The sequence below is a fragment of the Arachis ipaensis genome, chromosome B05 (assembly GCF_000816755.2).
Source record: "Arachis ipaensis cultivar K30076 chromosome B05, Araip1.1, whole genome shotgun sequence".
Taxonomy (NCBI): Eukaryota; Viridiplantae; Streptophyta; class Magnoliopsida; order Fabales; family Fabaceae; genus Arachis; species Arachis ipaensis.
This window is the reverse complement of record NC_029789.2, coordinates 59,501,466-59,515,049: the sequence shown is the minus strand read 5'-3', so window position 1 is coordinate 59,515,049 and position 13,584 is coordinate 59,501,466.

Sequence of the window (13,584 nt, the reverse complement as noted above, 5' to 3'; positions counted from 1 at the left end):
CACTTTAATTACAAAACACAACTGAGTTGGGTTGAGTCATTTTATAGCATGACTCAAACTCGATCCAAAAATAACGAATTTGAATCGAGTTTCTAATCAGATCGAATCTTGAACCTCCTTTATAAGGAGTATTACATGGCTTGCCAAGATTGTTTAAATATCACTATCTTTATAAATATGTTATATATGGTTTATAGAATTATTATTGTTCTTGTTATTTTCTTTTGTGATTGTGTGATGTCAGTTCTAATTTTCCTATCTATCCAAAATCATCGTTTAATTGATAGATTTAGAGATTCAATTAAGGCAACATTATTAATGCGAGAGGGAAAAATATCTTATACATCTCTTAAGATCTTTTTTTGATAGATTTTTTTTAGTAACAAATGGTCATTTACAAAAATTTTAATTATATTTTTTTAATTGGTTCTCTTTTTGTGAATATACTAATTAGATAGAGTATGTAGTAGTACAGTACATATAGAATACTGTGTGAGTACATGTGTTTATGTTATTTTATTATTTTCTTGTAATAAGTTCCATATTATTGTGTTAAGTTTTTTTTTAATGAGTAGAACATAACTTTTTTTATTAATTAATAAATAAATAGAAAATAGGATTTAATTAAATTATATTCATATTTTTTAAATAATAAGTAAAATAAAAGTCAATACCATATCCAAATATCATCCAATGTGCACGTATGACATCAATCTAAGTCCATAAGATTGCCAACAAATCCATCATCACTAAAGTAGAAAATCACTGAACTAGAAAGGCCAGTTATGTGGTACAGATTAGTGGTTACAGATTGAAGCAGCGGTTGACAAGTGGCAAGAACCTTAGTTGCAGGGAACAGGGTCGTCAGAGCTCTGCAAGCTTGTCTCCTTTATTTGTGGAATTGTTAGCCGGCTATTGAAAACAGGAAGGAAGTAGCCAATTTTACAGAGCCAGATTTGGAGTTACCTTACATGGGCTGGGCCGTGGTTGTTTGGTTTTTGATGTGGTGGTGAGCCCTATATGGTGTGTGGAATGAGAGGAGGGGGTGTGGGTTGGGTCGCATGGGGTGTTGGGTCGGGTAATTTTGTTTGATGAGCCCAAGACCGTGAAAACGTGAAAGGTGTGAAAGGAATGTAGCAGGGCGGCATTGTTATTAAAATGAAAATCCTAAAGGCAGTTCATCAGGCGTAGAAGGAGAAACATCAACCCCTTTCTCTCGTGTGAAATGGTCCGGCCTTTATGGTAAGTCCTCCCCTTATCTTCTGTGTTTCACAAGCGTCAATTTGTGCGTTATTTATGTTGTAACGCGGTTTGTATCGCTGTGATTTATTGTGTGGTTAATTGCGAGATGAGGTTATGAGCGGCCGAGAGATCTGAAATACCACAGACCAAAGAGACCCTCGGAGGAGGAGGGAGAAATCCGGAGCCTTGATGAGGGAGATTACCCGCGAGAATGTTGACGGATGAGGGATTTGTGAAGGTGTGGTTCAGTAGAAACGGTAAACGGGTAGACATTTCTGCAGATTTGTTAATTTTTGGTAATGAAGGAGGTGAAAGTTTTGACCAGTTGATAGACTTAATTTTTTTTCTATTTATTTTTTTTTGTAGGGTGTTGTTGGACCGATACTTAGTTGCTGGTTGTTTGTTACTTAAGTTAGAAACCAACGGAGAAGATATTGTTGAACAAGTTAGGTAAGGTGAGAAATTTCATACTGTTATGGGGAGTATGATATGTAAAAGTTAGGGACACAGTTCAAGGTGCTAAATTTATGTAAATATTTTGTGTTTAAGATACTATGAAAGTACTGTCGCCTGGACGAATTGCCAAGGTAAGTCACCATGAAGGTTGCATGTTGTTGTGTTGCCCACTTTGGGCCATCATGCCGTTATAGTTTTTTGTTGGTGCTGTACCCACCTACGTATTATGGTCTGTTCCTGACTTAATGTTCCATGTTCGACAGTTTTTTAGCGAGTGGTCCACAATTTACGAGGGGGGGAGGTCGATCGTTGGAGACAGGGTCTGAGGATGGCTTCTTTAGTGCGGATGGAACAAGTTTGCTTACTGTGTGGAAACGGTAGGAAGGGCCTAAGCTACCGTATATGATAGTGAAGGTATGGCATCGGTGACCCAGTTAAAAAGTCATTGAGACTATGAAATTGATGTCTTTTATTATTTCTGTCTATGGTAATAAGGCTACATGAACAAAAATTGAACCGTTATCAGTATTGGAAAGCAACCGGATTTGCATGATAACAATTGAATGCTAGCAGGTCACATACTATGAAGTTATATAGTTGATAAGGGTACAGATTAGTTTAAAAAAAAAAGTAAAGGTCTATAATTAATTAATGTAAGGTATTGTTGGGTGATGAAATGGAACATGAAAAGAAGCTTATGTGTCTGGGGAATTGTATTATGGTAGCGGTTTAAGCCTCTTCGTGAATGTTATTGCAGTTGGTTTATGTGTTCATGTTCATCGGGTAGTTGGTTTTTTATTGTCTATTGTAACTAGATTTTCTGGTTTGTGTTGCCTTTCCGGTCCCTCCGCGTTGTAGTGTTTCGTCTCTGGCCCGACGGAATAACTTAAGGAGCAATTTAGAAGAAAAGCACTGCGTGGAATTTGTGGAGGTGGCTCGTGGTTTCGATCTCGAATTCGTCTGTCCTCCTATCTGTCTTCATGAATCGGTTCGTACTCTACTAATTTTTGTTGTGTATGAAGTTATTGTGACTCCAGTAATTTCTTTTCAATTCGAATGGTGATGAAAAGTTTGTGGATGAAAAAATGAAAATAATGACTCCGAAGCCGTGTGAATTTCATTCATTACATTTCAAATCATTAGTTCAATTAAAAATGGTCCCAACAGAGAATGGTGGTGTGTAGTTAAGTTTTCTGTGGCTGTCGTTAGTAATTAGTTGAGTACGTGTCGCAGAATACGAAGGGTCGGATAGTTTAATAGGATTGTTGGAGAGGGCTTTCAGAGCCGATATCAGGGTAGGTATCCCAACCGAGGAAGGAATAAAAGTAAAATGGAGCAAGAAAGAAGACGTTAGTCTATGGCTTAATGAATGTTGGTACAGAGTTGTATAGTTAACGGGTTTAAGGCGTGGGTAGTTCGTGTTTTTTAAGTGTAACGGAGGATCTAAATTTAGGGTCGTGCTGATCTGTTCGAGTGACTCGGAGATTGTTTACTCGAGTTTGATTAGTTTCCATGATGATCACCACCGTGTGGGAAATAATTTTCCGAATCATATGGGGTTGAGCATTATGGAAACTTCTCAAACTTGAGTAATCAATCCCCGACGCAGTCGAACGGATCACGATGAGATTAAATTTAGATTCACCGTTATACTTAAAAGTCACGAAATATCCATGCTTTAACCTGGATAGCTACACAACCCCGTGCCAAAAAGGATTCAGCCAAATACTATCGTCTTTTTTCTTACTCCATTTTACTTTTATTCCTTCCCCAACTGGAAACTCCAACGATATCGGATTTGATAGTCCTTTCCAATGTTCATTTTTGAAAAAACGAATATTAGAAAGGACGCAAGCGGCAAACTGAATACTAAGAATGGACAGGAGGAGTTAGATATTAACCGGATCGGTGATGATGTTTGTTTGTGTTTTTTATTTTTTATTTTTTAATTGTGGGTTCATTAAATAAACTTTTACTGGGAAAAAAAGTAGCATAGAAATATTTTACAAAAGTACGAGATACACGTGTAGCTAATTTTTCAACCTCATTCTTGCCGAGGACATGGTGAAAATGGCAGTAACAACATGCTGCGTGGGCAAGTAGCGTTATATGGAGATCAGGAGAACAAGAAAAGAAACTGACGTACACGTTCCAATGAAACTGTCGATGTCCGCTCCAGGAAGGTCAATAGTTAATTGGTTAATTTAAAGGTAATTCCAAATCTACACGTTTCATAAATGTTTTATTCATCTGAACATGCTTTCCTTTTTTTCAGTGGCATATATTGTGATCGTGTTGGCGTCGTGCCCGTATCTGCATCAACAACTGATGGGCAAGTGGAGTTGCAGAATAGAGCCTGTTCTCTTCAAAATGCACCATTTGCGGAGGACGTTAACTTGAATGTCACCGCTTGGGTGGATTACGTCACGCCTCAATCGAGTAGTCCTCGTAGGGCCTATGTGGTGAGGAGTCTGAGCCGTACAATATTTATTTATTGTTGCTGCTCTGTGTCCAGAGTTGACACCCTGAGAGTTCTTCAGCTTCTCATCATCGTGGGTCTCGAGGTGGTATACGAACTCTTGGGTGGCTCCGTTACTTGGACGTTACAAGGTGATAAATGCATGAACGTGTTAAGGGTATCGGTAGCAACTAATGTGAAAAGATCAGGTCCAAATGAGACAGTGTCTTGAGAAGCATGCAATTCGAACATCTGATCGCTCCTGTGGTTGTTTCAAATGTTGGATTGGTTCTGTTTGCCTTTGCCGAACTGGAAACGTAAGTAACTAAATGTATGATTACTTGTATTTTTGTGTGTCCTTTTTTGGCCCACTTTTGATCATCACGGGCGATATACATGTCCTTGGTTTTTCATTTTCATGGGAATTTGAATTCTCATTAATTCAGTTTACTCTGTTCTGGTATATAGCAAGGTAACCCATTTGAGGGTATTAAGTTTTAAGATAGCTTGTATTAGTTGTTACCTTAAGCTTCCTGGTATACTTGTTTCCGTCGGTTCCGTTGGTTGTATTTACCGTTTGAGACTTTTCAGTACAAAATAGTTTTGGCCTGAAGCCTCCACGTTGTATTCCGGTTGCTTAATTTGGTTTCGTTGCTTTTATAAAGGGATCCGATGAGTCCAAGAAGAAGGAACGCGATTTGCCGGTGACCTGGGAGTGTCGATGTCTATGTTGTAATTATGAATTCAACTGTGAAGGAAGTGGGCCAAGTAAGTGGGCTACGTCGAATGATGCGATGTCACTTTTGAAAAATGTCCGTCTGGTGTATGAAGAAATGTATACCTCTTCCAGACAAAAGTCTACTCCTTCAAGTGACACAATTTGTAGCATCAGCTTCTTCAATTTATTTCGTTGCGTCTCATGGCATTTTGTTTTTAATAGTAAGGGTATTTTTTTTCGTTGGGTCTGGTGGTTGTTTGTACTGAGGTTTTATGTATAAAGTTTTTTTATTGGGTCTCGTGGCAAATTGTTTTTTAGCCGGGTTGACATGTACGAAGGAGGTTGTTGTCTGCGGTACACCTAGTTGTCATGGGTTGGGCTTGTACCCCGTAGTACATGTAAAGCCCAAAGTTCATGGACTACTACTATGTTTTTGGTATTTCTTGCTAGAAATCGTCGTATGTGTTTTGAGGCCAATGAATCCAATATGAGATGTAAAATAATTGCCGTGTCCAGGTTTTTGTATTCATAAGCGAAACCGAAAAACTATGGTTTCCGGAATAACTTATTATACGTTACCCTCATCATGCATACTCAGGTCTAAGGATCTGGAAACATACAGACCCAGTGCTGCTTAAGTAAGCTGGGCGGGGTGGCATATAATTGTAGTCGGACATTTTCCAAATTTCTCTTCAGACTCGGCATACGGTTTCATGACATGCATGAAACACTACACCATTGCTCATTACATGTGGTTCATGAAGGAAGATTAGTGCATAGGTGAACATAAAGTTTGACACATTAACTCAGTTCCACAAACCAGAATCCATTATACTTAGGAAATACTATTGTAGCTTCGCATGAATTCAGGCATATCTAACATAAGAAACCGCTTCCACAGTGACTAAACAGAGTAAAACACAGACAGAAACATACACTAAGAACTCAAATTGATCTTATCCGACATATACCGCGAAACATACCATGAACCGCACACAGTTGTTCATACAAATGGTGAATTAACCAAGAAATATTAGGATAAGGTAAAAACATCATATACGTAAGGATAATGGCATCATGCGGGCAATAGTTTCCGAACGCAACGGGAACGACGTTGATAACCTAATAAGGTTGGTTTACTGTGCTTTGAGGGTTGGTTGCTAATATTCTTGCATGCCCAGATTATCAGGAAGAGTCGGAGTCGGAGTCGACCAACTCTGGGTTGTTACACCGGAGGACATACCTATACGAAGAACGGAGCTCCCGGTAGCTGGATTTTACCGCTCCGATCTCTCACTCAAGATCACGGTTGACTGCGAGGGACTCCTCAAGGAGATCATAGTTGTAGTCATCAAGGTGCTTACTAGAAATCTCCAGCAACAGCCGTATCATCTCGGAGGCGCCATCTTCCCGAGCTATGTGGGGTCTGTGGATAATCGGCCCACTGCGGATTGAGCACTGCTGCGCTTTCCTGGAGGGATGAGGACAAAGAACCTGTGAACCATTCTCACAACAGTGAAGTCTCGTGTCTGGATCTCGTAATACGGTGCCGGTCGACGGAGCTCGTTGCATAGCTGACGTAGTGCTGCCTGACAGCTCCTCCAACCGGCGACCTTGCTCCAGTCACAATCCGGCACCATCTCGTCCACTGCACAGACAACAATTTGATTAGAATATCTTTTCCTAAATGCATACATGGGTATAGGTTGTGCCCCAACTTGTTAATCTGTTTGGAAATAAAGGCATGCAAGATGTAATGAAGTTTAGTGCTTCACCTGCTCCCCTTGGCCGTGTGTTGCTGATGAGCCTGGCGACCTCCTCTGGGTTTTCGGCGGCCCAGCATTCGTGGCGCATTCTCTCCGCCACCGATATGCGCTCCGGGATGTCTCCGCGCGCCTCAGCGATTAGGCCGCGGATGTGGTCGATGGAAGCTGCCTCTTCGTATGCGCCTTGCGGCGTGCTGCTGGTGGACATGGCTGACGCAGGATGGCTAAAGTTTTTAGCTACATTATGTGGATGCATTGAACACAACATTGGCCCCCTATAAGTACTCAGTAAAAAAGATGATGGTTGTATTCGACTTGCTTAAACTTTATGGATTGAACTCGACGGACAAATCGGGTAATGACAGATGGCAACAAAATTTTTTCTCATGGTAGAGTAAGTGTGTTGACCATATTTTCCATTTCTGATAACCTTTTTTAAAAACTTAAAGTCATATAGTTTTTCTACTTAAACCTGAATTTAATAGCTAAAATGTTTGTTAGGAGAGCCGGACCGGATCGACCTGAAAGTCGGTGAACCGGAGACGAAACCGGTCTAGTCTTATAATCGGTCTGGATGCGGCAATGAACCGGTGCGGACCGGTTAAGTTTGGATTGCAGTGGTCGAACTCTGTAATATGGATGTCTTTGTTCATTAGTTTTTGGACCATGGGGATAATTTGAAAAAAGGTGTTGGGTTGGAAAAGAGGATAATTGAGAAAATCACCGTCGTGCTCCATGGATTTTTTTAACTGGGTTGTACGACTAAAAAATATTAATGTAAGATATGCATATAGGATAATAAAAAATTAAATTAAATATTTTATCGAATAAGAGATCAAAAATAAATTTTATTTTTTACGTTTAAACTTAAATGTTACGTTAATGTTCTAATGAGTAGTGAAAAAATACAACTAATCATAAAAAAATAAGAAATATTAAATGATTTTTTATCGAATAAGATATTAAAAAAATTTATTTTTATTTCTACAACCATTTCTTTCTTTTGCATAGTCATTAATTTCAGTTATCAACATGTTTATATCTATAAAATGGGAACTAATATTTTTACCCGTAATAGTATTACGGGAATATAAATAGTTTAAAATTACGATCTACTTTGTTTTTACATTATAGATTATGCATAGCATAAAATATTTATAAAAATAAACTACTTTTACAAAAAAAAGTTGTAGGTTGACAAAAGTCTCTGACTAAGAAGACCAATGTATCTATAGATAAAAAATCAAATAATAAAATTTTTAGTTATTATTTTTATATGAAAAAGTCTCAATTTTTATTAATAATTAATTTTAATATTCGTTATCTAAAATTTGAAACAATTTAACGTGTATACTTTTACATTTAATTAGGTGTTAAGTCTATTGCACAAATAGAAATAATTAATTTTTATACTTGCTATTTAAAAGTCTTTCACTAAAAAGACCAAGATATCTGTAGATAAAAATTTAAATAATAAGATTTTTTGTAACTACTTTTATATGAAAAAATCTAACTTTTGATTAATAATTAACTTTAACATTTGTTATCTAAAATTTAAAACAATTTAACGTAATAACGTGTATACTTTTACATTTATTTAGGTGTATATTAACTGTTAAATTGAATATTTTTTTTTCTTTGCGTATCTTCAGAGAACATAAATTAAATTTCTTCACATAACGTGTATAACAACTTTATTTTTGATAGTATAACCATTTTGGTATATTAAGTGATAAATATTATTTCTTTTCATTCTTAAATATGTTGCTCAACCGCACAGATTAAAAAAGGGACATAATTAATGTTGACAATTTCACAACAGATAAAATTTCAAATTCCAAAACTAACGCATCATTCAATTTTCTTTCAAACACTTATAGTGAAGACATTAAGAAAAATAAACCACGTAGAGTGAATGTTTGGGAAAAAATATGTCCCAACCTCAAATGCATTTCTTTAATATTCATAGGAAATTATTGTGCACCAAAGATTCACTAAGTATCCTTCTTTTTGTTATTTTTATCCGTCTAAACTAAATATGCTTGGACTCAGTTAAAACTGTTTTCCAATTCAATTAATATTTAACCAACACATATAGTCAAATTCATTAATATACTCACATTTGTGTACCAGTAATAACCGAAGAATTTTGTATGATAAATTTATTAAAAAGTACAATAAGGCATACAAAAAAAACGGAGCCCAAGAAGTAAAGTTACACTTACAGAATTATGAATTAATCACGTTAACTAAGCTCCGGCTCTATCACAAGCCAACTCTAATACATACCACAACAAGCTCTGACAATTTCTGCCAAGCTACTTCCTCCCAACTAGCACAGTGCTAGGTGTCAATATGCCGGTCAAACAACGAGAATATCTGTATCTACACATCTGGACATTATAAATGGCCAAAACATAATAAACGTATCTCTGATGTAGTATAATTAACAAAATACTTATTCTAATTGTTCCTTATTGTTTTAGAGTAGCTGGACATTTTGAAAATGTGCGAGGTGATATGTACTTTAATTTTTAAATTTAAAATTTTCACCATATTTTATTCTTTATTTACACAGGATCGGGCCAGTAGGTACAACAAGTGACCCACCGGTTAAAGCAATGACCCAGTGAACTATTGACCTGACCGGTTCGATCACCGGTTCTGTTCTGACAACTATGACAATAGGTTAATATTTTAACCACGACTATGATTGTTGCGTTCCTGACATTCTTGAGTAATAAACTTTTAACAGCGGTATATAAAATTATGTTTGGTAACATGAATTTTATTTTACTAACTTTTCTCCTTTAGGCAATAGTCGTGTAACGTAGATTCGAATAATTGGTCTATACAACAAAGACTAGTTGTATATTCCTGGTTACTTAGTAAGTTGGTTCACGTTTGACGAAAACGATTCTCTTTGCATCGGAGTTACGATACAAATACGAAGTGATTTCAACCGGTACAGACCGGCACTAACCGGTTCGCACCAGTTGTCAACCGTGTTCGTTTCAAAAACCGGACCAGACACTTTTAGTCTCCGGTTCACCAGCGATGCAGTCATTTTGGCAGATTCGTTCATGTTTTACCGAAGACTACTCCGTCACCTATGGTGTTCGGAACCCCTGGTCACGGAGTTGATAATGGAGGTGTGGAACGGGTTCATCAGCAGACTGGATTTAAGTTAACGGAGCTCTGAACTTAACATAAAGCCACTGCCACGACGTTTTAACAAGTGTAAGGTGAAAACCTGCGTTTTACAAGTTTTGCAACTTTCCTTCGTGCCTCGTGGTTGTGAACCCAACTTCAATCATATAACCGAGAGGGACGTCTGGATGAGCATAATTAAAAACCGGTGACCTAGTCGGTCAGGTTATGACTGTAACTCGGCTATTAGCAGCCGGGTGGGAAAGTCATAATAACAAAGACGAGAGGTAAAACTAATCTGATTAATACAACAACATATAAACCAAACGCAGTAGACCTATTCTTAACGCCTCTTCCGAAACCCTCAAAATGTAAAGCTGTAGGGCGGTGAGAACCTAACCACACGGTCTCACCACGGAGTTTCGAAATTGTCAGAATAAAATATTTAATTTGACAACTGTTTTCAAGCTCAGTGATTATCATTGCCTTATGAATCTTTTAAGAAACCAATGGGTAGTTCTTAAAAACCTTGTCGAAGAAACATTGTTTAATATTTTAGAACTCCAAAACCTTTCCTTCGTTGTTTCTTTCTTTCTTTCCGTTCCGTTTTCCCTTTCTATTATCCTTTCTTTCATTTCTTTCTCTCTTCTGTTTTTTTTTTGTTCGTTGAAGCAGTTAGGTATTAGGTTTGGCGAAGGGAAAAACGGTGGGGGTAGAAATTTAGGGTTAGGGTATTTTTTGTACTTTTAGTCAAATTAGGTGTATAGAGTAATAATTAAAAACGTAATTCAACCGATTAAACTTATTTTGAAAATGTTATTTTATTAGTTATACACTAACTAACTTTGACTCAAATAGTTTAATTTAATATTGAAGATAATATAATTAATTTTCTTTGTTTACATAATTAAAGTATTAAATTTTAGAATCTCAGTTATTCAACTAAATTGTATAAAACTCGTATTCTGTTACCATTTTTAAGCTATATATGTTAAATACATATAATTATTCAGTAATTATTAAATTAAGTTAAATTTCTAATGTAGTTGTCAACTTGATTTAATTACGTTGAATAACATAGATTCTACTATTAAAGCCTTTAATGAATAATTAAATTCATATGAAGTCGATATAATAGTTCTTTTAGAAAATTCTGGTTTCCTGCACATAGGACGCCGTAAATTCAATTCGTTCATTCCTTCACCCTTCAGGAGAGATGCGCTCACCGGTCATATTACAAGTAAGGACGGAAGAAACCATTGATGGAGCCCGTCGACTGAAGACTGCATCAAGATTTCATAGTTGTTACGCGCACCTGCTGTTTTCTCTACCCTGGAGAATGCATTGTTGGTTCGGCCTCTGCATTTGATGTTAAGTAGACGATAACATTTGAAGCTTATGCGCGTCACGTATATGGTCCCCTACGGTCGTTGACAAGTGAGGGAAGAATTATATAGCTTCTGTACCAATCGTACCCTTCATCAGCTCGTATAAGAAGGATACCAGTAAATGTTAATCTTCACTCCTATTCTCTGTTGCTCGGTACCCTTCTTTGTGGTCCTTTGATGGCTTCTACTTTTTCCATCATGATATTTATACAGATTTTGCTGTCCCACCTAGCAGATTGAATATTTTACAACCGTATTTTTTTTAGTACTAATGTTCATATTAGTCATTTTTTTTGGGCGTTTTTTTTCAGCTCATACAATGTTATTATGACTTTGTTATGTAGATGATAAATAGCTTTGCGTCACTTATTTAGTGTTCTGATTTCTCATATTATGTTCTGTATGAGGTTTTCTAGTCCTTCACCTGTACCATATCTTACATGCAATTTTGAGAATGTGAATTTTCCTTCTTTCGTGGTTTTACTTTGTTCATACAGTTTTCATTAATTACCTTATATTCCTGTTTCTTATGTCTCAAGTGTTGTTAATTGTTTTGATGTGCCTTTTTTTTATCAACATTTCCTTTTCAATGTACTGCAGACAACGGTATGTTAGGGTCGAAAATTTTTCACTATTTAGCTTTTTAATTTCATTCAAGCGGACTTAATTTACCTTTTAATTTCCTTATAGAGTTAACCACAAAAAACGCCCCTGAATTTTTCAAACCCCGACAAAAATACACCCGAATTTCACCTTCGACATAAATACCTTTAAATAATTTAAAAACACAACAAAAATACCCAACAGTAAATATATAGTTTCAACAGGTGGTTAATTTTTTCAAGTTTTCTATTATTTATTTCTCTATTTAGAGGGCTTCACAGGTTTTAATTCCTAGCTACCTTCACTAAATCGTCTCAATGCTGAACATTTGTCTGAGGGTGGATTTTTTGGTGTTGGCGCTCAGTTCGAAAAACTCACGTGACTCTAGGCACGAGGAATCGTCAAATTTTGGCGGGAATGCGACCCCTTTAGGTAGCGTGCAGTAGGTGATGCGCAGTTAGGATTTGACGTGATTGACATATCAAACTGGGAACACCACAAAAGCATCTTAGGGTTATATTGCTTTAGGGATGTAAAAGTCGACATTGCCCCTAGAGTTAAGCCGTGATATTTTCCTCCTTTTCGTGCTTCCCAAATTATCTTTTCCAACATATCATGCCTATCCAACTGAGTTTTCAATGAAAAGAGGTTTCTAAAAGGGAGTCCAAGTGCTGCCCTCATCCATAAGCATAGTATGTCATGCTTCTCACTGTGGCCAACCATGGATCTATTATGTTGACAACAGCGTTATCGAGGTAGACTTCAAAGTCCTACAAATCAAGGGGAACAGTGTTATACATCCCATCGGTTCATCAACGGCAGAGAAGGTGAGCCTTGCCACTGGCGTTCGCTACACATTCGTCGGCTGAACATGTCCTCCAACCAGAGAGATAGTTATTCGATACAAAACCTAGGACCACCAAAAGGGGCGGAACACTCCAAAGAGGCTTCACGGAGGTTAGTTCTCACTTAGTAACGTCATACCGTTACGTTATCGTCGGCCGTTGTTCGTACATGCATTTTATAAGTATCTGATATCCGATAACTTGTAAATGTCTATACCGACTGGCAATTCCCACAAACATCTCGATATCGGTGGATGTTGTCGGAGGGTCCGAGTGTGAGTCCCCCCGAGGTTGATACTGTGAGTCCTCCCCCCACCGTATGCCACACGTGGGTCCACTGTACATCGCAAACCAAACAAGTGCCCTTCTCTGTGTGTTTATTTTTTGTTTTTGTGTTTTTTATTTGGAACCTGAACTAACTTCTAATGGGCCTAACGCGTAAAAAAAAAACACACAAACTAATATAACCAGCCGTTCTTCTGCCGAAAGTCCTTTTTTTTTTCAAGTCTACACCGCGAAAGAAGTTTTACATCTTCAAAAATCCTGAGTCAGTCCTGTCATATACGCGGGGTTGGGCCTCTAAGCTTACAGTTTTTATTTCAGCTGCAGTTCACATAAGTCTTTACCTGTTAGTGGGCCTAAGTGGAGACTTGAGAAAAGAAACCAACATGTGTAAGCATAATGTGGAATTACGATTGTGGATGCCTGAACAGAATGTCGTTGATTAAGCCAAAGTTTCATGTTAGCTACTGACTATTGATGTTGTGTACTACGCAGGCGGCCCAGAACCCGTTCATGGAGAAGGGATCCTGCAGGATACAACTTCTTCGAGACTCCGGTCACTGTCGGTGTTAGGTTACGAACCCCGTCTGACTCCACCTCATCGTGTGCTAGGCGCGCAACTCCCCCCACTGCTAACAGCTAAACGCTACAACCTACGCCCCAGTGGGGATTACTA